Source organism: Hemicordylus capensis, chromosome 4 (assembly GCF_027244095.1).
Source record: "Hemicordylus capensis ecotype Gifberg chromosome 4, rHemCap1.1.pri, whole genome shotgun sequence".
Lineage (NCBI taxonomy): Eukaryota > Metazoa > Chordata > Lepidosauria > Squamata > Cordylidae > Hemicordylus > Hemicordylus capensis.
In genome coordinates, this window is record NC_069660.1 from 294,474,626 (window position 1) to 294,500,084 (window position 25,459).

Here is a 25,459-nt window from a genome sequence, read left to right on the forward strand (position 1 = left end):
ACTTACTCAACATAAGCTAAGGAAACAATAAACAGGCTAACAAGCTCTTATGTAGAGAGAGGGAGAACCTTTCAGTTCGAATTTAAGACAGCAAGTGAAGAGCAGAGAAGCACTGTGACTCCATCCCCAAGCCAGTACATGGATCATTTTAATAGAGAAGCATGCCCCATACAAATAACTGAGATTCTCATGACCAACACCAGGGCAGGGAGGGAAGGCGGGGAGCAGAGATGCAGGGTACAACCTACCTTCTCCCAGATAATTGCTCTGAATGTCTTCAGCACACAATATGTGCAACCACACTATACATGCTGCCAGGAGCAGTGCAGATCACTATACATGCTGCTCCCTCTGGCAGAGATCAACAGAGACTGGAACTTGTGCAATTCTAGTGAAAAGAACACCGGGCTGTTGCTTTAAATTGCCTCCCCGTGTGGGCACAGGGCCCATTTAAAGGGATAGCCTAGTGTGAGCAGCCAGTAGGCTGCAGGGAGGGATGGTAGGTAAGATGGCTACCTCCCCACCACTTTGTGCTCTGCAGTTACTCCTCCCATCAGTGGTTCAAAGGTGCCTCCATGCCTCTTGTTTTTAAAAGCAGTGGCCAGTGGGCCACAGGGGGATGGTGGGTCACCTCCCCCTACCCCACTTTGGACTCTGAACAACAAAGGTAATGTCCTGGCAACTCTTCCTTAAAAAAAAAAAGGCTGAGAGAAGGCTCTCCTCTCCGCCCCCCATTACAGGTCAAATCAATTTGGATTCTATTCAAATTTAATTGTCCAGATTGAATCAGCCTTTTTAGGGCTGATTTGATTTGTGTTCCAATTGAAACATGTTTTGATTCAAACTTGAATTGAATTGAGAATTTCGAGTCATGCACATCCCCAACTCATGGCACCGGGACACATATGGAGTCTGTGCATGCATGGGTGCCATTTGCATTGACATGGTGTTGCTGACCACACAAATGTCATGTGCCTCCTGGCGCCATGCATGGGTTCTGGGACAAGCGCCACCACAGCAGGAAGCTGTGCTCATGTGCTCTGCGCTCATGTGGCACAGAGAGCAGGTAAGGGCCTGCTCTCCTTTAAAAAAGATCCTGCTCCCCACTCTCCTCGCCATGGGGCTGAACCAGTGCATGAACCTCAGTTTATGCACATCCCTAATAAAAGCTCAATACAAAAACTTGCTTTAAAAAAATTAACCAAAGTTTTTACTGTATGCAATATGTAGGGTTTTTATTCAGAAAAAAAATGCAGTAATGAGACTGGAAGGACATTCCATGACAAGGGTGCCACAATCATGAAGAACCTAGGATGTATCCTAAGCAGCATGGATTGAAGGAAATTATTATAAAGGAACTTCCATGCCCTCTTCTCCCCATGCAATTACAAAGGTTCCATTCCTGAGGATGGCAACTCCCTGGGGCAAGATGGGATGTGGCATGGATGCTGCCAACGTCAGGAGGATCATTGGAAATTGCCATCCTCTTGCATTTCCATTCATGCAAAACCAGTTTTACCCATAAATTAATTATGGGGTTATCCTTAATCCTATTTATCTCTCTTATGGGGTTATCCTTAATCCTATATCTCTAGAATATAGTTGCAGTTCCGCAGAACTGAGAGAATGCACTCTGTACATGCATTAAAGCACTATTCTTTAGTATTTCTTATAAAGGACAAGTATAGGATTTGGGGTTGAACCCTGGCTCTTCTCTTCACAGATGGATATAAGTGCTGGTCAACTGTTCCTAACATTTAGGCCGCATTCACACGTAACAGAAAACCAGAGTTGAAGGGGCCAGAGGTTGACAAACCTGCACATCTGAATTCAGGAAACCCCTCCCAAACTCCAGTTTAACACAGAGAAGGACCTGAGGTTCTGCTCGCCCAACTCCATTTTGAATCCTTAGATTGTACTGTGTTTTGCCACCCCAATCCAAGGTTGAACACAGCCTGTGTTATAGAACTGCAGGCTGCATTCCCTGAAATCGGAGTTGAGGAGGAAGCACCTCCCTCTCTCTGGCTGTGATAGGCTGTCCTTCATGCAGTCTTTCTAACTGAATTCTGAATTTTGAATACGTCTGAATTCTGACAGGAGAGCAAGGTGGGTGAGGAGTGGAACTGCGGGTCCATTGGACCCGCAGTTCCTCATTATGTGTGGATATAGTGTGGATATATGTGTTATGTGTGGATATATGTGTTGACATATGCAACTGTTTTAAACCAGTCTTGTTTCTCCAGTTTGCTTGTTTTCCACTTCCAACCTATGAACGACAGTGACAATCTGTAAAATAAATTGAAATCTGTAGCTGTTACAGGGGTGATAACTCCTTTCCCAAACACTCCCCACACTGGATCTCTTTTGGTTTCAGAACACTAGAACCAGAGCCCCTGGTGGTGCAGTGGTAAAACTGCCGCCCTGTAACCAGAAGGTTGCAAGTTCGATCCTGACCAGGGGCTCAAGGTTGACTCAGCCTTCCATCCTTCCAAGGTCGGTAAAATGAGTACCCAGAATGTTTGGGGCAATATGCTAAATCATTGTAAACCGCTTAGAGAGCTCCGGCTATAGAGCGGTATATAAATGTAAGTGCTATTGCTATTGCTATTGCTATATCTAGGGAAAATAGCACCTAGAGCAAGCACTGAAATTGTGCCCCCTTTCCAAGCATCTGACACCCATGTTTCAGATATCTTTACCATAATATCACTTGAAAAATACAAGTCAAGCTCCTTAATCTTTTAATATTTCAAAAACTATTTAGCAGTGGATGTAGCGAGACAAATAAATGCTGGGAAACTGCAAATTTCAGTATGCTGGGGCTCATGAAATACCCAAATACTATGTGGAGGTGTACTTGGAAAACTAAACAGAAGTGCCTGTCTAATTCTCTACTATGCATTGTAGTATCACTATTACATTAGTTGTAAAAATAAATTGAGAATTTGACTTTTCCCAGATACTCTGAAAATAATTAAAGGATATGCAGAGTAAACTGTGTCACTGCTTGGAATATATTCTAGTATTTCAGAAAGACAGTTAAAATGAGAGAAAGAGAGCAGGAAACTCCCAGTGGTCCTTAATACTACAAACTCACCATTAATAGCCATATTATTAAGACATCACGTTTAACTTACTCATCATAAGAAGCAAAAGTAAGAGCAAATGAATACAATCCTAGCTCAAGCTTCAGCTCACAATTCACAAGCCCTGATTCTCTGTACATAGTGCCAAACTGAATATGTGTACAGTGACATATGATATTAAATTTAATTTTTTATACCTGTAGCCCCTTCGGGGGGCTTCCTAAAGGCCAGGGGGGTCTGCAAAGGTTCCTCCTCCCCCCGCTGGCCTCTAGGGCCTCGCAGGGACCATTTGAGCATGTGTGGTGGCCATTTTTAAATTTTTTTAAAAAAAACTGACTGCTGGAAACAAAATGGCCACCACTCATGCTCAAATGGCCTCTGAGATGCCCTCCTTCAAGTGGCGCCCAGGGCATGTGCCCTGCCTGCCTCACCCTAGATACGCCCCTGACTAGAACTCATTTGGTTTGAGAACTCCCCTTTCCTGCCAATGCATCCAGTGCTGAGAAGCATGCCCATGTAGCTTATTGACTGTATGGACAATTAGGGATCCATTACAAATAATATTTCACCCACAGTATAAAAAGTTGGTCGACTGCCCATGCCCTTTCTACTTGACAATACTTTTGGAAAAAAGTTGGAGTAAAGAAAGAGAGAGGGGGGAGGAGGCAAAACCAGGGGTTCTTGAGCACTAAGCAACAGAGAAAATTTACTTTACTTATTATTAAAGCTTTGCAAGTTACATAGAAACAATAAAATGTGCACCTAAAATTGCTAGTTGCTGACAGGTGAATTGGCATGGGAGGAGCCCTCATTGAAGATCAGTGAACTTTATTGATTTGCTAGAAACTAACTTCTTTATTTCACAGAGTTGCCTATATTAGCAGCCACACAGTGGGTTGTTACTATTTATTTATTTATCTAAACTGACAGATTTCTCCTGCCTTTTTTTTACTTTTGGCTGACATTAGGGCTAAAACTACCATTCGAAATGAAGTTATCTTTGATAGAGTTCAAATGGGAGGTTCAAATTAGACAGTATCTGGCACAATGTGAGGCCTGCCTGTCCCTGATCCAATGAATCCTAATGTCTGCAGCCAAAGATATTTTACTTGTAGCAAGCTCAAGCAGATGTCGGGAAACCTGCATCATAAATATAACCATATGTAGCTGGGAGTTAGGGCTGCCCCTAGCCAGGGGACACACAGAAGCAGTGTTCTCTGTAGCAGGGCTTTGCAGATGTCATTGACTACAACTCCCATAATCTCCAGCCAAAGGCCATTGCAGCAGGGGATGATGGGAGTTGTAGTCAACAACATCTCCCTGTTACAGGGAGCATTGCACAGGAGTAATATTGGAGAAGTTAGACCAAGTGGCCTAAGAGGCTAGAGCGGGGAATGGGCTGGGATTCAGCCAGGGACGTTCAGCCGCCCAAGCTGGTGAATGTAGAGGCTGCAGGAAATGAGGGCCAAGAGAGCATGACAGGTGACCCATTCCTCTGAGAGACTGGCATCCTCCCATTGTGGGAGGCAACATCCTCTGGCGTGACTGCCATGCCTGTGCTGTACTACTTAGGGCAGTCCAGACCAGAGGAGTTTCTAGGTACTTAAAAGATTGGTGGCCTGGGCTCCCAGTCCCTAGTCTATCTACAGCCCCCTTCCATTTTTACAATTAATGCAATTGTGCATATAATAATACAGAATAATGTATTATATACATGACTGCCAAATTTTATGATTATATGCAAAAACAATAAATGTTTACTGTGTATTTGAAATGATCAAGTAATAATAATAAGCAATAATAAAGCCCAGGCAGTCACAGGAATAGGAGCTCTTTCCTCCCTCCCTCCCTCCCTCCCTCCCTCCCCGGTACAGAGCGGATCTAGCGACTGGTTGCCTGAAGGGGCCGAGTAGGAATTTTTTGCTCCCAACGCATTGGCCACTGTTGGGGTTTTTTTCGCCTACTCCGTTCTGTGTTCTGGATGCGTAGTTAGAGTTAGGTTGGCCACAATGGCAGGAACAGTGCGGGCGGGGTGGTAATTTGAGGGTTAGAATATCGGTGAGCACCCTTGGATATGAAAAAGGGTGATTGGTTAATCGCTCCTTTGTGGCCTGTGCAGCACGGGGAAAATGATTGCCATGAAACCTGCTTCAGGACTTCTCCAACCTTTGGGCTGCGCGGTCCGGGGTGGACGAATGCCTAGAAGTATCCAGATCCTCTCTTACAGAAGGGGGGGTTGGCTTTGAAGGAATTGAGTGGGGCGTACCTGCCCATTCCCAAGCCAGGGTGTGTCGCCCAGTAGGGTGATGGCTAGGACTTCAGAGTTCTGAACTGCTTCTATTGGCCCGCACTGTTCTCTAAGGATGATTAATCACCTGGTGTTCCAGTCTGCCATGCCTGTGTAATAGTTAATAAAGTTTTGGCCCTTTTAATCCATATTAACTCTACGTGTCTTCTTGAGCTGGGGTCTCGGGACAATGTTTAATTCTTGTTTTAAAATGTTTTTAAATTGTTAATTGTTGTGTTATTGCTTTTAATTTGTTTTAGCTTTTCATTGTTTTACAAGTTTGTTTTAATTGTAAACCGCCCTGAGCCATTTTTGGAAGGGCGGTATATAAATCAAATCAAATCAAATCAAATCAAATCAAATCAAATCAATCAATCAATAAAATATGTAACAATTTTATTGTATTTTTATTTATGTTTATACCCATTCCTCCAACAAGGATACAATAATCATTATATTATTATACATTATGGGCAATTTTCTGGGCAAAAAAAAGGCCATTTAAAGTACACAGCCAGGAAGGCAAAATACTAACTTCTTTGCAGTAAATTGGAGAGGCTAAAAGGGTGTATTAGAAAACTGACTTAGTAGTAAAGTTACAATGGCACTTTCTGTAGAAATATTTATTTTTAAGATTTTCCCTGCGCAAATCAAATTGAATTGCACAGGGGAAATAATAAAAATAAGTAATTCTACAGAAAGCTCCAGTGTAACTATTACAACTTCATTGTAACTACTATTACTAAGTCAAATTATTTTATACACTCTTTTAGCAGCTCCAGCTCATTGCAAAAAGTGAGTATTTTCCTGGCTGTACAGGTGGACCTTGCTATACGCGGTTATGTTATTTGCAGTTTTGCGTATCCATGGCCCACAAATAGCCACCTGACCTTGGCATACATGGTTAATACCAGCATATCCATGGTTGCTAGATGGCCAAAAATGACCTCGAGGTAATTTCCAGATGCCATTTTGTGTAAAGGAGCCATTTTGTGGCCCTTTACAAGTGTGTCTGTGTGTGGGGGGGCAAATTCCCATGATTTTTGCTGGAAAATGGCCAAATTGACAATTTGGGGGGCGAGCAGCGCTGGACAGATGGAGACCTGCAGAGGGTGGTGCACAGCACTTTATTCCAATTAATTTCACCATTCCATACTGTTTTTTGGATCCCCCCCCCACCTACAGGAACCTAACCCCCCAATTCCCACAGGTGAAATTACTCGTTATTCGTGTTGGAGCTATGAACATCTGCAGCTTCCTTATATGGAGTCTGACCATCAGTCCATCAAGCACAGGACTCAGGCTGGCCGTAACTCTCAGGCCCTGAGAGCCTTTTTCACTTTTGCTCCCTGAGATTCTTTTAACTGGACTCACTGGAGTAAACAGAAATGCCAAATTCACGTCAACAAAACACATCATTGTTCAATGAAAGAACCCTGCTTAAAGGGCACCCAAAACCACTTACCACCACTAGAAAACTTATAGAAAATATCATGTCATATATCTCAAGCAAGCTACATAGATGAGAACCTTACTTCCTGATCTTAGATCTCAAATTATGCCTAGCAAAATATTCTAGGCTGGGCACAGGGCATCTGCCTCTAGTTCTCCCCCATTTTCACTCCCCTCCCTTGGCACTATCTATTACTTACTTACTTACTTACTTACTTACTTACTTACTTACTTACTAATAAATAAATAAATAAATAAATGCTCCCTGTCCACTGGAGGGATGCTGTGCTGGGGATGGATAGGGCCAGTTGCTCTCCCCCTGCTCAATAAAGAGAAACATCACTTTAAAAAGATACCTCTTTTGTTCACTTGGCAGGGGATATAAATATAGATATAACAACCCTTTAATTGTATCAAAATCTCTCAAGATTCACAGCCTAGGTATGAGATGTCTAAACAAAAAATCTGTTGGATGCAGCAATGAGACACACACAGTCCCATGAATGCAATGCAGCTGAAGCCTGAAGGCCAATGGACCTATAATGCTGAAGTGACTTCTGTTTTATTTCTTTTTATACTTATATTCCAATCTTCCTTCAAGGAGCCCAAAGCAGTGTGTGTGGTTGTACAGTGTACATAAAAGAGATATTTTATGTTTTGGTGTTTAGATGTTTGTCCCAGTGGGGATCCTGTAGAGAGCGTGTGTGGGGTTGGAGTCAGAACAGGAAAGGGAGGGAAAGGAGAAGCAGAAAATTGAGCTGTTTCTGAATAAACCCTTAGTTAAATCTATATAAGATTACTTTGTGTTTGTGAAGGAAGCAGTTATAAAACAATTGTTATGTTCTCCTCACAACAACCCTTTAGGTTAGGCTGAGAGAGAAGTGGCTGACCTAGAGACACCCAGGAGGTTTCATGGTTGAATGAGAACTGGAACTCAGCCCAATGCTCTAGAAATTCTCATAAAAGAGGAAGATTTTATTTATTTATTTATTTTTACATTTATATCCCACTTTCTGCCCAAGGAGCTCAGAGCGGTGTACATGCTTATTTTTATCCTCACAACAACTCTATGAGGTAGGTTAGGCTGAGAGATAGGTAGGTTAGGCTGAGACTGACCCAGAGTCACCCAGTGAGTCTCATGGTTGAATGGGGATTCGAACCCAGGTCTTCCCGGTCCTAGTCCAACACTCTAACCACTACGCTATGCTGGCTATGTGGTGTGGTGCGGGGAGTAGAGCATATTCAAATGGTGAAATAATGAGGGGAAAGCACAGTAAAAATGCTCATTTAGTTACCATTTCTGCTGCTTGGCTATGCGTGTGGTCCTCTCTGAGACTGTGGCTGTGGCTGTATCCCAAGCTGCCCTCACCCCATGGGACAGGAGAGAGCTAACAGCCTGTTGTCACACATTACATTAGTTCATCTGGTGAAGTAAATATCATGCCATCTCTGACATGTATGTAAACCTAGGCTGCAGCTTCACCTGAGCGTTCCTTGGGGTCATCATCAGGTGATGTTAAGACAGGCTTCTTGCTATTTACATTTGACAATGGAAACAATGAATTAGCACCATCTCATATGTAAATCATCGATGAAGAGGAAGGGGAAATGACAATAAGCCTTTGGAATTGCAGCAGTGATAGACTGAGATAAAATCCATTGGCTGAAGCAATGGGTTCCGTGAACAGAAACTATGTGAACAGGCACTAGTGATGCTCATGGTCCAGCCAAGGAGGAAGAGGAGGCTCCTCAGGTGACATCAGAGACTCCTAGAGAGGGGTCTGGCCAGAGAAGGATACCATTTCAAGGAAATCTTGGCAGACAGTCAGAAGACTGAGGCGCAGCACAGGAGAGGGCAACCAGCATCAGGAACCCCCACAGTAGTCTTATGAGTTTAGAAACAATTCCCAAAGAAACTCATAGTAATCAATCAGGCACGGAAAGCTTCATTTCACTAAACCGAGAAGCCCTATGCAATAGGGGTATGTGAACTGGCACGAGCTTGAGCCAGTTCACCATCAAACTTTGCTGGCTCAAGGGCGAGCCTCCGGCTACCCTTGAGCCAAACCAGACCCAGTTTGGCTTAAACTCAAGGTGAAACCCTCTGTACCCCATCTGGTCCAGGGGTTATAACAAAACTTAAAAAAAAGAAAAGAAACTCACTGTCTCTGGAGGGCACTGCCATGGCCACAGAGGAGTCTCTGGCAGTTCCCCCTTTCCCCGCCACCGCCCCAGACTCCAATTGGCCTGGTTTGGAAATTTCAGTCCATTTTCAGGACATTCTGGGCCTCTTTGCTTTGGTGGCGGCCATTTGGAGGCCAACAAAATGACCATCTGCATGACCACCGTTCATACCTGAGGTTTCCAGCCACCTGCAGTACATACAAATGTGGAACTGCAGGCTGGGCTGGCTGCATCCAGAGTCGAGGAAGGAAGCTCCTCCCTCTCTCCAGTTGTGGTTGGTTGTGCGGGCTGTTCTTCATGCAAGAAGGAAGCCTGCACAGTCAGTTCCCCCTCCTCCCTGCAGTCTCCCTGTTTACAGAGAGGCTTCTGTCCATTTCATCCGAATGTGGACAGGAGAGCAGGGTGTGAGTGCGTGTGGAGTGGAACCATGAGTCCTCCTGTGGATGTTACTCTAGAGGATTCAGATATCTCGGTTTCTGCACACTTCCCATCTGGACCCTTGGCCTCAATCTAGACCTGCCTTCATTGCTCCCAGGTACCCAAGGAGTGGTTGTCTGAGGCCCAGAACTGGTGGACAAAAACTTGCTTGGTTGCCTGAGTTCTTGAGTAAAGATCTGAAGCACCTATGGTTATACACACATTATGTTCAAGTCACATACAGTCCTATAATTCCTGCCTTTTCCCTGTATTTGAGGGAAACTGTACCCAGTTTCACTTTTTAAATGAATGCATGTACAGGCATTCACATTAAAAATTGCACATGCATACACTGTACATAGACTGTATGTGCATTTAACATAACAAGGTTGTTCACACAACAACAAGGGGGTGGGCTGCGGGGAAGGCAGGAGTCTACCTGCCTTCTCCCTGATGACCAGAGCACAATCAGGGCTCCACTGCCTGTGTGCCCACACAAGTGGCACATGGTGAGCCAAGTGCCAATCGAGGTCTCTCACAATCAGAGGTGCTCTTACCCCCAGACCTTGGGGCCCCAGCCTGTGTCCTCCAACGTCCAGGAGGGCCTTCAAAGGTCCAGAACGTCTCCTACCACCACTCCGCTGCCGTTGCCCTACCACAAGGCCAAACCACTGATTTTTCAATAATTCTACCCGCCAGGGGTTGGGGGGGATGAGCCAAGCAGGCCTCCCCGGCCTCCCCCGATGGTGACAGTGATAGCGGGTGGAGCAGGAGTGTCAGCTTGGCCTGACCATCCAGCCCAGCAGCCCCTGAGAACTGAGAGGCGTTCCAGTGCCCCTGCACAGTTATAATGGAGCATCGCAACACTCTATTCCAACTGCGCAGGCACGCTGAAGCGCTTTGCTGTTCTCAGGGGCCACTAAGCCAGATGGTCAGGCCCAGTGGCCACGACCACTCCACCTGCTACCACTGCCACCATCATGGGGGGGGGGGGGCTGGGGAGGCTAAAATTGTTGGAAAAATTGGCAGTTTGGCCTCATGGTGGCAAGGGAAAGCTTGTGGCCAAGGGGTGGGGCTCGCAGCGGCAGGGGGCCTTACCGTAGTGGGGGGAGCTGTGTGGCAGCAGGGTGAGCCTCGCGGTGGGTGCGGTCCAGGTGCCAAAATTACCTAGGTGCACCACTGCTCACAATGCACCACATGAGCAACATGGTGCATTGGGAAAATATGCACTGCCTGGTTGCTCCTCCCTCCTGGTTCTATAGTTAAGATGGCTGCCAGCAGCACAGAGCTGCACACAATCACATAGTGAGGTAGGAGATGAGCATAGGAGGTGTGCACTTGTCCTCCTACATTACTTTGTAGCTGGGTAGCAGATCAGGGCTACCCAACACTGGAGCAGGTGGGTTGGGAGGCCTCCTGGTGGTGCAGATGACATGAGCTGCCTGGATTAACTCTCCCCAATCCAGGGAGCTCGTGTCACGAGAAGCACCTCAGTATCTGTCTGAATAGGGTTGTGAAGGGTTGCCAGGCAACATCTGGATACATTTTGAAAACACCCATGCCAATGATGTGCTGACTTAGGTTTCCAGTAAATAAATTCTTTGTGTCAATAAATGGTTGTTCACTAACTGAAAGAGCGATCAGCCAAATTCTGCTTCTGGGCATTGTGCATTCATTTCAGAGTGACTTGTATGATTTGATTCTTCAACAGGTTGATCTGAGGAGTAAACAACGGCAGTCCATTAGTGTCAGAGTGGTAATACTATCTCGTGTTTTTCAAATAGTGTTATTCAGGGCTTGTGTGTGAGGAGCTTTCAGTCTTTCAGTGCATACATGAAAAATGCAAGTCAAGCCATTCAAATGAAAAGGAAACTAAGTTAGACACATATTTATTGTAGAAGAAAAGCATGACGCCAAGTGTACTGCTAACAATATTCATTTGTTGAAACCGTCTATTATGATTTAAAAACATTCTTTTTGAGAGTACGCTCCAGAAAGAATTCTGAAAGATTATTTTTATTAGGTGTTACAGGGTAAGCAATATTTTATATTTTATAGCAATCTAGCCGCCAGTCCTTGCTTGTCATGTTTCCTCTTGCCCCATCCTCCTTCAATGAGGCACAAAGTGATGGGGCTGTGTTGTTTGGCTGCCAGGTGTTGGGGGGGCAGGGCAGGCTTCGCATCGAGCCCCATGACTCCAGAGCCTGGCAGTCTGAGTTTGGAGAAGTGACTGGGAGGACATTCCTCTCCTTAAGGCCTTTGTCTGGCTGTTTGCTCAGGCTAGCAGCTGAAGCACATGGACCAGGACCACGACCAGCACCAGAGGTGACTCAGTTTTTAGCAGCATTCCAGCCAGCATGAGTAGCGTGATGGCGGCAGCATTTTTCTGGAGGCTTAGCCTCCAGCAGTATTAAAGGCCCTTTGGGGCTTTAAGTTGGTCTAGTGTCACACTAGTAGTGTGTGGGGCTACTTAGAGGAGGAGATCTGGTCTTGTGGTAGCAAGCATGAATGGTCTCCTTTGTTAAGCAAGGTCTTCCTTGGATTGCAGTTGGCTGGGAGACTACATATATGAGCATGCAGGTTATTCTGCCACATAGTCAGAGCTTTGGTTTTACTATAATGGGTAGCTCAAAGGGCACCGCTTTATAGAGTGTCTAGGCAAAATACTAGCCCAGGGTTTTTATGTGTAGGATCTGTTAGGCTGAGTGGTTGTACCCACCCACTCCTTCTTTTGCGGGGAGAACAGGTGGTGGTGATGGGTTTGGAATGTAACCTTTGCTTAGTGGAGTTTGTTCTGGTTGAGTGAGAGATTCCCAGTGAACATCAGCCCCATTCACATGTTATGTTCACCACTTGTTGAGTGTGCGGAGTACACAGGGGCCCCTTTTGCACATTATATTCAACACTTTTACAATGAGTGTGCAGTTGCTTTGGACCCCCTTTCACACACTATGTTGAACACTCAGGTGTACAGTGCACACAGGTACAACTGTACACAGGCACATTATGTTGAATGCAGGCGCAGCAGTGCACTTCTAATTTATGCCATGCAGTATAAATAGTCTTTACCTTAAGTGGCACAGCGAGGAAATGCTTGACTAACAAGCAGAAGTTTGCAGGTTCGAATCCACACTGGTACTATACCGGGCAGCAGCAATATAGGAAGATGCTGAAAGGCCATCATCTCATACTGCACAGGAGGAGGCAATGGTAAACCCCTCCTGTATCCTACCAAAGAAAACCACAGGGCTGTGTGGGTGCCAGGAGTCAAAATCGCCTTGACTGCACACTTTACCTTTACCCAGGTTCACTTTTAACATGAGTGCGGATACAATCATTCACACACAAAACTTACACTGGTGCAGCATGGTGTCTGTATGGGGGCTAGATCGAGATCTGTACACAGCTTGTTATTCACATGTTGCGGGGAGTGCAGGTAGAAAAGCAGATTTCCTATTAGCACCATGCCTTACCCAGGTTCACTTTAACATGAATGCAGGTGCACTCATTCACCTAAAACAGGTGCAGGAGTTCAGACATATGCACACAAGTGCAGCATGATGCCTGTATGGGGCTATTCTCTGCTGTAAGATATCCCTATTAGTGCATGGTGCCATAGCTGTGTTTCTTCAGCAGCAAACATACAAAGTTTGAATGATTCACAGAAGATAAGCAAGGCCCCTGTGCAAGGAGGACACACAAGTTACTTAAGCGTTCCTTAATTTTCACTGGTAAAAAGTTCCCTTATGGAGTACATCTGCTTGCAAGCAGCAGGTCCTGGGTTCCTTCCATGGTGACTCTGCAAGAGGTTGGGGTGGGGGGCAGCTCCTCCCTGGATATGTAGTGCCACTGCCAATCAGGCTCTGATTTGCCTGCTTTCCTGTCCTCTTCACGGGCTGCAGCTCCAACATGCCTCTGAGTAAGGCTGAAGGAAGGAATGGAGGGGCATGCACATCAGACCAGTTCACCCTCTGGTTTGAAGGTGGCAGGGGTCTCCCTTTAAGAGTGGGGGAGGATGCACTTAACCCCCGCCAGCATCGGGTTTTTAACAGCCTATTGGGGCAGAAGTGTACCTCCCTGCTGCCCCGTTCCCCTCGTCTTCCTGATATGACCAGGTGTGTGACATGTGTGCCCCTGTGCTGGTGCGTGCAGGTGCATCAGCAACTTCCGGTCATATCCGGAAGACAAGGGCAACAAGGAGGCAGGGAGGTATGCTGCTGCCCCCGATGGGCTGTTAAAAAAACTGATGCCGGCGGGGGGAAAGCGGCAGGAGGGGTAAGTGCATCCTCCCCCCGCTCTTAAAGGGAGACCCCCATTGTCTTCGAACCACCCCGCCACGGTTCCGTGCACATCCCTGCCCTCCACCAGGCCCAGCATACAGGTGGTTGTGCTAGAGCACCTAGTTGAATTTGTAGAATTCATTAGGTCAACTGTAAAGTATAAATTAATGCAGTCTCTTTTGGAAAGCTCAGTTTGAGGCAGAAAGCATATCCAGGTGGCTCCAGGAGTGAATTAATCAAGGATGGGATATCCTGCATCCAACTCCTGGGAAGAGACTGATGGGACAACTGGTGCCATGCTAGGAGATTGGAGACTGAGGTTGTAGCTCCTACTCCTTGCAAGTTGATTGCACTTGACAACACCATTCTATGCCAGTACTACCAGCCCCAGTTCCACAGGGATGAACCTCAGGGATTCTGGAACAGGCGAGATGCCCTTTGGATGTTGGCCATGGCCAACCCATATGGCTTTTACCAGTTTTCCAAGTATTTCTTGCGGCAACCGGGAATTTTTCACATGAATGCAGGGCTGGCCCTCTGGGCTGCCCGGAAAGTTGTTGCCTTTTGGGGAGCATGCTGTCAGGTTTGGCAAGAATGGGGTATTCTTAGCCAGGATTGGCTAGCAGCATAAGTTTATGGGAACAGCCCTGCTGGATCAGGATCCAGACCCATCTGGTAAAGCATACTGTTTCATGCAGTGGCCCACCAGATGCCTCTAGGAAGTCCACAGGCAAATCAAGCGTGTGACCTGCAACATGTGTCAGTCCAGAGACAGTTTGGGATAGGCCCATAGTTGTCATGGCTGCTATGAACTCCTGAGCTGCCCTGGACAAGTTGGTCCTGAAATGAACATTGAAGTCCCTCAGCACCAAAAGTCTGGGAGACTCCAACACAATTTCTGCGACCAAGTCCATGAGCTCAGTAAGGGATTCTGTTGGGCAGCAGGGCAATCAGTACACCAACAGAAATCTTAATCTACCCCTGGTCCTCAAACCTAAGACCACAGCTACTCCACATCCCCACCCACGTCCCCTCACATGCTCCTCTACAGAATACCCTGGAGGAAGAAGCTGAGACCAGACTGGGCCACTAGCCTCTCCCAACCAAGTCTCTGTGATGCACACTAGGTCAGCCCCTTCATCCACAATCAAATCATGGATGAGTTCGGGTTTATTCTGTACCAACCTGGCATTACAAAGGAGCAAGGTGAGGCTATGTGAGTTGTTGGCAGTGCTCCCTGAGGTCAAAGAGCTGGCAGGACAACCGGAGGGAAAGACAGCTATTAAATTTCTGACTTCCCTTCCCCTGGATCGGCCTGCTGACCTGCCAACATTACTTCTTCTATTCTCCACCACCAGAATAGCTGCCCCTTGTCTTCTCATCTCTACACAAACCCAAACACATTACAAACTGACTTCAACCAAGTCTCAATAACAAAGTTGGCAAATCAGCTGTTGCAGCTCTTAAAATAGCCAACAGGAATATAATATACCCCAGCCCTCAGTCCCACACTCAAAGCCAGCACCAAAGGCCAGGCCTCTTTGGCAGCTGGCTTTGGGGGCTGCCTGTAGGCCAGCTGTGCCAGCTGTGCCACCAGCTGTGCCGCCGACTGTAGCCCCCTTCTTTAAAAGCCCTCAGAGCCCCTCCCCCCATGAAGGACTGTGGGCAGGGCTGGTGTACTCAGTGCCTGCAGATGTTAAGAGTCAGGCACTTGGGAAGGGAAGGCTCCCAATCAAGGCAGCAGAGCTGTGCTTGTCTAAGTTGTCCTGGCCACTAAAAGAAGCAAGGGGGAGGGAGGCTGCTGTAAATCTCCCAGCCATCCAGCAGAGCAGGCTTGATGGCAAAAGTCAAAGCTCACCCCTCCAGTCTTCTCAGATAGTTACAGTTGTGTTTGTTTAGGAAGTCCATAGAAAGTTTCCTTTTCACACTCTTAGTTGGGTCCCCACCGCTGCTTACTTTGTATTACTTTGGTCTGGTCCAAAAGGGACTTGAAGAGTGGGGAATTTATCCGGTAATTTTTGTGTCTGGATTAAGTCGGTCTTGGGGTGGCAAGCATGGATTGTCCTCTTTGCCAAGCAAGGTTGACCTTGATTTGCTTTTACATCTTTCACATCAAGGTTCCAGCAACCAATAAGTCTTGGCCTATCAGGTACCAAGGTTCTCAATGGGCGCTGGCGGTCCTCCACCTGTAAGCATACGTGTGATAATGGCACCATGGCTCTAATGCATGTTATTCTTTTGGCAGGCCTCATTCTGCCCATGCATCAGGCCAGGTACTATGGTGGATCATCTATTGTATGGACTCATACGTGTGAGAACAAGGCCACTTGGCAGATATCCCTTGGATCAGTATGTGTGTAGTGTCTTGCTCTGTTCCAGATAAGCCTGTTGGAGTTCTCAGGCACCAGCCCACCCTTGGATAATTTACTTTTACACTTGGAAATTGAATGAAGGGGGCATTAGAATAGGGATGTCTCTTTTCCACCAAGTTTTCCCAATTTGCTTATGAGGGAGCGCCTGGGTGATTTGTGTAGGGGATTGGCTCATTTTCCATGGTTGGTGCTTGGGCCAAGGGCCACACTAGGCTAGCCCTTTGCAGTGGGCAGGTACAGTACAGAATTGGGGAACCAAATTTAGATTGGTGAGCATCTTAAGGTACGTGTCTGACATAAGGAAGAGTCCCCATCAGTCTCTAGACACTTTATGGCTCAGTGGGTGCTGATCAGGGGGCTCTTCTAATCTGCAGTCCAAAACACTTGGTGGCTTGGGGCTACCGATGTGAAGGCAGATACCTGATTGTAAGTCGACTAAGATGGGCAGCATCAGCTCTAGGCTGGATGTTGTTCGGAGCCAAGGTGTTTTCACCCCTTGAATTAAAGGCCAGGCTCACACTATGGGTTGTGAATCTGTAGGGACCACACTATAGGTGGGCGGAGAGCCAATCCCCTTTACTTAATTACTGTCATAAATAATAATAAAGTTGTGGCCCTCTATACCCAAAACACGCCTTGTGTTCTTATTAGTGTGGGTGCAATGGTGTGATTTCAGCATTCATGAGGATAATGATAATTCTCAGGCACTAAGCAATGCATGCTAATGAAATTAATCAGTGCAAAACATTCATGCTTTCTGATATAAAATAAAAGATTCCTCCTGCCAGCAATTTACAATATTAGAGTGCCTCAGTGCTTTCCTCATAAGGAAATATCAGAAATAGATTTCTATTTAATGATGAATTCAGATGTGTTTCTGAAAAGCACAGCAAGGTTGGAATTGTTTACTTCTATTTTATCTGACTTATTCCACTATCCAGAGATATTATTCTCTCTCCTCCCCAAAATAGAGGTTCCAGGGACAGCTGTTAGACATTAAGTTAGTCTGTGTGGAATGAATATTCAAGAGTGTAGCTTTTACTATTTGCTAAAATACACAAGGTGAATAGGGAGGAAAATATAAAGCTACAGCACACCCGTGCAACTTTAGAAGACCACTTGATAATTAGCTGCAAAAATGTCAAATTTCCATGGCCAAGTTTGCCCTGTACAGAAATTCATTTAAATGTGTATGGGAGCAAACAGTTAGTTATTGCAGGTGTCCATGGAATGGGACCAATAACTGGAACTTTGAATTGGGTCCCTAACTGGACCCGATTCATGAGTACCATATCAGACCATTTTTCATTGGATTGGATCTAAAGAAGAAACTGCCCAATAAGGTCCAATTGAATTGAATCTGATGCAATGTGTCTGGTGCAAGTGGTTTCTGATGGATAAGGAAGGGAAGAGGAGCTTATATGGTGGCAGCATGGTGGGCTTCTCTCTTTGAACTTTAAAAATTTCTGTCTTGAATGGCAGATGAAATAGAGATTAAAAATTCTGCTTTCCTCCTTGGTCAGTCCATAGTACCATAGGGGGAAGAAGGACTGCAGCTCAGTGGAAATGCAACTGCCAGTGGGGGAGGTAACTTGCCTAGGGAGCAAGAGGTTGCTGGTTTGAATCCCCGCTATGTTTCCCAGACTATGGGAGACACCTATATCAGGCAGCAGAGATACAGGAAGATGCTGAAAGGCATCATCGCAGAAATACAGGAAGATGCTGAAAGGCATCATCTCATACTGCGCAGGAGGAGGCAATGGTAAACCCCTCCTGTATTCTACCAAAAACAACCACAGGGCTCTGTGGTCGCCAAGAGCTTTACTTTGCATGCAGAAGGATCCAGGTTCAAACCCTGGCATCTCCAGGTAGGGCTGGGAAATACCCATCTGAAACCCTGGAGAGTAACTGCCAGAGTAGAAAATACTGAGCTAGATAAACCATTTGTCTGACTTGATACCAGGATCTTCCTATGCAACTTTTTAAGCAATGTTATGGTGGTGTGTTCTTTCCTTGGTGCATTGCTGGAAAAAATGACCTTGACTCACTTTGGCCCCTGTTGGTGCCCCCCCAAATATGCTACTATCATAGGATATTTCATTTCATGATAGGCCCCACCCCTGATTCGAATCAGAATGTGGCATGAAATTCCACACTGGGGCATTCGTTTCCTCATTTTCAAATTCATCACTACTCAGCAAAGAATCACAGAAGGTCATACATTGTACATTTTGATCATGATACCATTGTATGCTTTCACATAATAGGCTACCAAAGAGCAATTCTCACTTTGTCAGTGGATACATTCAAAATTCTTACAGCTGTTTTATGTGAGCAAGATTATCCAAGTTCTCATAGAATGTCACTTTTGGTGGGGTGGGGGGAGGTGAAACATCCCTTTTTGTTATACTGTATTAGTTATCCATACTTAACTATTCATGAGCAACCAGCATGTGAATGGTACTGTTACTTACTAAGCGGATTAGACAAAGGGAACTTATTGAGAATAATTCTAGAAGTAGCAAAAATATTGAAGTAGATCCTTTGACTGGAACTGTACTAATTTATCAATAGAGTTGATTCCCTACAAGTTATCACTGGGGAAAAAAAAGTTTAGTGTTGTAAACACATTGATTTCTTTTGGATTATTTGTGAGTGCCATCACTGAGACAAGTCCCAATCTTGTAATTTAAAAATCAAGATGGGAGAAAACAGAGAAGGGAGAGGGAGATAGGGCAGAAAGATGAAGAATATGTTATGCATTTTAGGCATGCATACTCAGGCTTAGTTTCTAAAGTTTCAATTCCAAACTATCTTTTGCATTAGGGTTGAATTATTAACATTTTTAGATAGTGATAATTTGTGTACACAGCACAGAAATAGCTTGACATTTGGAATATTAGCTGCACTTCTGCCATGAAACATTAATAGAGAAATTGTGGGAGGAAAAAAGGGCACACAAATCATCTAATGCAGACTTCTGCTGGTCAGAGCATTTCATCCTAAACTAATTCGTGATATCTGAAACAATATGTGTGGTAACTCTTTCACAAGTGGCTCTTTTATTCTAATACTGAGGTGTGAATTTTATCACACAGTAGTTTAAATGCTGTTTCTAAGGTGTCTTTAGGTGCTTACTGTTCTCTTCTATTAAGCTTTTTTCCACCTGATTAGGCATACAGCACCTATTTAGTATTCCCTGCTTTGCCAAATTGAAACTATTATGGAGCTACAGCTGTTTGAGCACAAATACTAGCTTAAAAAAAAAGAAGAAGCAGATACATGATCTCTAAGCCTTCTCCTAGCAGATGCTTAAAGAAAGACACAAGGGCTGGGTTCAGCTGGGGACCATTTTGAGACAAATGTCTTCCATCATTCATCAGGGAGGAGAACTGGTCTTTTGGTAGCAAGCATGAATTGTCCCATTTGCTATGCAGGGTCTGCCCTGGTTTGCATTTGAATGGGAGACTACATGTTTGAGCACTGTAAGGTATTCTTCTTAGGGGATGGGGCCGCTCTGGGAAGAGCACCTGCATGCTTTTATGTAGAAGTTCCAAGTTCCCTCTCTGGCAACTCCAAGATAGGGCTGAGAGAGACTCCTGCCTATAACCTCGGAGAAGCCACTGCTAGGGATCTGCAAATCAATTTGAATTTGAATCAATTTGACTTGAATCTGGGTGATTCAAGTGATTTGAATTGAATTGACTCACTCCTTAAAAGGGCAATTTGATTCAAATTTGAATCAATTTTTCAAAATTTGATTTGAATTTGATTCAAGAGCCTTTTGGTACTTAAAAAAAAACCATTCAGGTCCCCTGACTGGTTTAGAAAGACGCCAAAACAGTTTGAACAGAATTTTCAAATGAGTTTCTAATTTTATTCAAATTCAAAATGATTTTTTGGAATTCAATTCAAATTCAAAATGAATAAAAAAATTCATTTTGTGCACATCTCTAGCCACTGTCAGTCGTGTAGACAAGACTGAACTAGATGGGCCAATGGTCTGACTCAGTAGAAGGCAGCTTCCTAAGTTCCTAAGAACAACATTCTTCATAAAGGGATTGTGTTAAGATAGAATGTTTATATCACTTGAGTTTGCAACAAACCAATTGTCTTTATTTCAACATTTTAAAGAAAAATATACCAGAGAATTAAACATTCTACTTAGAATTTGAAATGAAAATTTACATAGGTAAGACAAATAAACCCCAATTCCCTGAATGTAATCAGCATCACTTCCCAGGTCCCTGATAGCTGCCAAACGGGATTACCGCAAGAGAAAAACAAGGAGAAAGTAGAAAGTTAAATGTCGGAATTACTCCAACACTTGTTTATACTTACTAGTTATACCTGTTTTTCTCAACCTCACAGGAATCAGCTGAAGGATCTGGAAGGAGGATCCAAGAGAAGAACTGATCTTGTGGTAGCAAGCATGACTTGTCCCCTTTAGGTAAGCAGGGTCCACCCTAGTTGCCTATGAATGGGAGACTAGAAGTGTGAGCACTGTAAGATATTCCCCTCAGGGGATGGAGCTGCTCTGGGAAGAGCAGAAGGTTTCAAGTTCCCTCCCTAGCTTCTCAAAGATAGGACAAGATTCTTCTTCATATTTTTATGTTAAAAACAGAACAAAGAGGCATCCTGGTTCATTTTCCTGCAGCAACACAAGCTAAGCAACAGTAGTTTTTGCATTTAGAGGGCATGAAAAATAACAATGAGCACTCATCACACATGGGTTTAATAACATTACAAACACCCAGAGCATTCATTAACATGTCTCTCTCTTTAACATTCAACAAAACAGAGGCTATTTGAAGGTCACTGAACAATGGATGTAGTTCAGAGAACTAGGGAAATTGAACGGAAGCTGATAGTTAGACACAGTCCTTCAGCTTTCACTGAGAGCACCTGAAGGGAAAGGAACTGGAGAGGTTCTCTCAGGTAAAGGTATCCCTTCCATAGTGCATTCTAAAACCAGCGTGTGCCAGCAGAGGGCACAACAGAGCTACTTATCAGCAACAACAGAGGACTGCTTGTGGACTGCCCATTAGGGATGTGCAAAAAATTTCGGGCACAGATCGATCTGTGCCTGAAACGAGCAATTTCGGGTGATTTGGGTCCGAACCAAATCACCCCGTTGTCCCCCAATATTTTTTGGGCCCGAGCCGAATCACCCCTGATTCGGGCCGGAAAAATTCGGGTGATTCGGGCTGATGTCTCTTTGAATTTCCCGCCTTTTTGCCTCCATTGATTTGAATGCAAAAAGGTCTGATGTGACATCAGCTCGAATTTTGGGTCCCAGGGGCAAAATAGTGGGGTGGGGTGGTAGTGCCTAATTGATGGAGGCTACCACCCAAATTTCAGGGGAATTGGGCAAAGGGCTGATTTTTGGGGAATTTTTGAAGTTTTAGTGTATTTGGGGCAGTTCAGGGGCATAGTGTGGGATCTGGGCAAAAAGAGTGGGGTGGGGTGGTAGTTTGTAATGGGTGGAGGCTACCACCCCAATTTCAGAGTGATTGGGCAGAGGGATGATTCTATGATAGCAAATTAGAGTGGATTCATGGTGTCTCATTGAAAATCTCATTTGCTATCATAGAATCCACACTCAGAATACCTCTGAAACAACAGAACCCTGTACCCCATGGGTTAGAAAGCCATGGGGGTGGTTGGCACCCTATGTGCACTACACTACCACTCGCTCTGGGCCACCCCAGCACCCCCCAAGTGCACTAATGGGGCTGCTGAAAGCTCCATGCATACCCTATGAGCGAAAACCTTAAAGACGTGTAAATTTTAACAATTCCCCAAAAATCAGCCCTCTGCCCAAATCCTTTGAAAAAATTCAGGTAGCTTCCTTGACCCTACCTGGAACTACCACCAACCCCACCCTGCTCTAGGCCACCCCTTTGCCCCCCACGTGAAGCTATACATTTGCTGACACCTCAATGCTTCTCTATGGGGAAAAACCTTAAAGACGCGTAAACTTTAACAATTCCCCAAAAATCAGCCCTCTGCCCAAATCCTTTGAAAAAATTCAGGTAGCTTCCTTGACCCTACCTGGAACTACCACCAACCCCACCCTGCTCTAGGCCACCCCTTTGCCCCCCACGTGAAGCTATACATTTGCTGACACCTCAATGCTTCTCTATGGGGAAAAACCTTAAAGACGCGTAAACTTTAACAATTCCCCAAAAATCAGCCCTCTGCCCAAATCCTTTGAAAAAATTCAGGTAGCTTCCTTGACCCTACCTGGAACTACCACCAACCCCACCCTGCTCTAGGCCACCCCTTTGCCCCCCGCGTGAAGCTATACATTTGCTGACACCTCAATGCTTCTCTATGGGGAAAAATCTTAAAGACGCGTAAATTTCAACAATTCCCCAGAAATCAGCCTTCTGCCCAATCACTCTGAAATTGGGGTGGTAGCCTCCACCCATTAGGCACAACCACCCAACCCCACTCTTTTTGCCCAGATCCCACGCTATGCCCCCGAACTGCCCCAAAGACACTAAAACTTCAAAAATTCCCCAAAAATCAGCCCTTTGCCCAATCCCCCTGAAATTTGGGTGGTAGCCTCCAACCATTAGGAAATACCACCCCACCCCACTATTTTGCCCTGAGACCCATTTTTCATACCCGAATCAATTCAGAGTCAGATTTAATCCGAATCCAAACCGAATCAGGGGAGATTCGGGTAGCCCAGATTCGGGCACAGAACAGAACAGGGGTGATTCGGTTCGGGTCCTGAACTGAATCACCAAAAACCCGAATTGCACACCCCTACTGCTCATTCTTAAAGTTACAACTGAAATACAGTTTTGAAACTTGCCTGCTAATCATTCTCTCCCCCCCACCCCCACACACTTAACCTTATCTGTAGCTTGGATTTTGCTGTTCAAAAATTATTCTGGCTCCAAGAAATGTAGAGAAGAATTTGACCTTTTTCTTTTTTTAAAGTAACAAGCTTAAAACAATAGGGAGCTGGTCTTATGGCAGCAAGCATGACTTGTCCCCTTAGCTAAGCAGGGCCCACCATGGTTGCATATGAATGGGAGACTAGAAGTGTGAGCACTGTAAGATCTTCCCCTCAGGGAATGGAGCCACTCTGGGAAGAACAGAAGGTTTCGATTTCCCGCTCTGGCTTATCCAAGATAGGGCAGAGAGAGATTCCTGCCTGCAACTTTGGAGAAGCCGCTGCCAGTCTGTGAAGGCAATACTGAGCTAGATAGACCAATGGTTTGACTCAGTATATGGCAGCTTCCTATGTTCCTATAACTTGAAATCCAGCCCAGTATTTGGTACAAAACTTCAATTATGATAAAGATATATCACTTATGTATATTGCATACATTAGCTGAACTATGCCCTTTATTCTGACAGAGCTCAGGGTTTTTGGTTTAGTGTTAACTTGCTGTTTCCCTTCCTTAAACTCATGCGTAATTATTTAATTTAACCATTATTGCACATTAGCAGACTTTTTTCTCCCACTCTTTCCAAGCAGGAATGGTTCTCTGCCTCAAAACTCCAGCATAACAAATCCTTGCAGCTGTTATCCTATATGAAAGAATTGCATGCAGATTTTCTTGCTAATTGTCAGTATAATTTAGTAAGAAAGATTTAGGCTCTAGACCCAGTTTTATACTTGTTATTCAGTGGAAAGATCTACATCTCTTAAGCACTTCTCAGAATTACCTCTGTGATCAGCTTTTTGTTTTGGGGAAGAGCCTGTGATACTGTCTAATTGCACCACAGTCTTTTCAGCATCTGAGAAACTGTAATTCCAGTAGGTCGAACTCTGCATTTTGAGCAGTTCATGTCATCTTTTGATGACTCATCAAATTCTTTCATGCAAGGTCTTGACACAGCTCTTTTTTATTGGAGAGGGGAAAAAGACAGAAATGAGCTGTCCTTTTAAGACTGATTTAGATGAAGTCTTGACATTTTGTGTCTAACACACTTCTGCAGTTTCTTTAGGGAGAAAGAATACTATGAATTTAAATCCCTTAATGACCAGTTATTTTTCTGAATAATAGAAAGGGTGAGCTATTTGTAACTGAAATATTCTATCTCACCTCTTACTTTCCTACATTTGCTTGGCCTTAACTGAGCGCTATTTTTCTGTACTGTACTCACCTCACCTCACTCATCACCTGAAAAAAAATCCCAATTTACTTGATTATAATGAGCTTGGTAGTTAGATGCAAAACTAACTTGCAGTAAATTTCTATGATAAAGTTCTCTTGCAAAAAACCCACCTTGCTTTAATCTAAAATTGGGTTAGTTTACTATTGCTTGTTTTGTTCCAGAGGTGCAGAAGGAGAGATATATTCTGTAAAGCACAAAAGCAATTGATGAGATTGAGAGAGAGACATGGAACTGCCATCGCTGTGTGTCTAAAGTAATGGTCCTACCCAAACATATGTAGTCCCATTTATTTAGAAATATCTCCACTGACTTGGGTACTGCTGAAGAAGAAAGAAAATGATGCTGCCCACCCAGTGCATGATGGGTGTAGTGATTTTGCACCACCCAGACTTTGATGAAGCATGAGGCTGGTGGGGTTGTTTAATTGTTGGGGGGTTTGCACGGGCGGAGCCAGTGAGCTGACGGAGCTCTCTCCCACCCAAACCAGCTGTTAGTGTTTGAGAGACAACCTTTGCTCCTTTGCTGGAGGAAAGGGTCCTGGCCAGTCATCCTTTTGGGGGCTAGGTAGGAATTTTGGATCCTCATCAAATTGGCCAGTAATGGGTGGGAGGAGTGGGTGTTTTTGTTTACTTCAAACTGTTCTCCATAGTTAGCTAGGCTCCATGGTCATAAAGGCAGGTACAGAGCAGCTTGGTGGGTGTTTAAGCACAGCGTAATGGTGAACACCCTAAGGAACAAGGTTGTGTGCCTTTCAGCCATTCCCTAGAGGTTTCATGGCTCTGGGTCATGGGGCCTTGGGCTTCTCTTGGCATTGGGGCATTGTCTACCTTAAAGGCTGTGTGGCTTGAGGTGGATGATGCTTCTTGCTTACACCTTGACTCTGTATGGGTCAGCTAATAAGAACAGTCTGAGGGTCATGCTACTTTTCCAAGCTTCCAAAGAGCCACTTTCAAATCAGCAAGCCTATTCTCACAACATAAGTTGGCTGGGTTACCCCAGGTAACATGTGTTGTCTGGAGTGCCAGTAGCCCTCTGATTCTGATAGACCAGTTGTTCTACCCAGGATTTTACTGAGGTAAAACAAAACTATGGTTTGTTTTACCTTAGTAGGCGATCATGTGGATGATCACCCCCAGATTTCTGGGCTCCCTGCTTCCTACCTGCCCACCACCACTTTCAGCAGGGAGCCAGGGGGAAAGAGCAGCCACACAGAGTGGAGCAGCTGCTATACTATGCATT

At 44.9% G+C, this 25,459-nt stretch overlaps 1 long non-coding RNA gene and 1 other non-coding gene across 2 annotated transcripts in view; one reads left to right on the top strand and one right to left on the bottom strand.

Annotated features, from left to right (window-relative positions):
* The window catches only part of LOC128324852 (uncharacterized), a 71,137-nt gene that overhangs the window by 1,130 nt on the left and 44,548 nt on the right, over positions 1-25,459 (bottom strand). The window lies entirely within an intron of this gene.
* Positions 13,049-13,152, top strand: LOC128325534 (U6 spliceosomal RNA). The gene has a single exon (XR_008307515.1). It is a non-coding gene; the product is annotated as a U6 spliceosomal RNA (small nuclear RNA).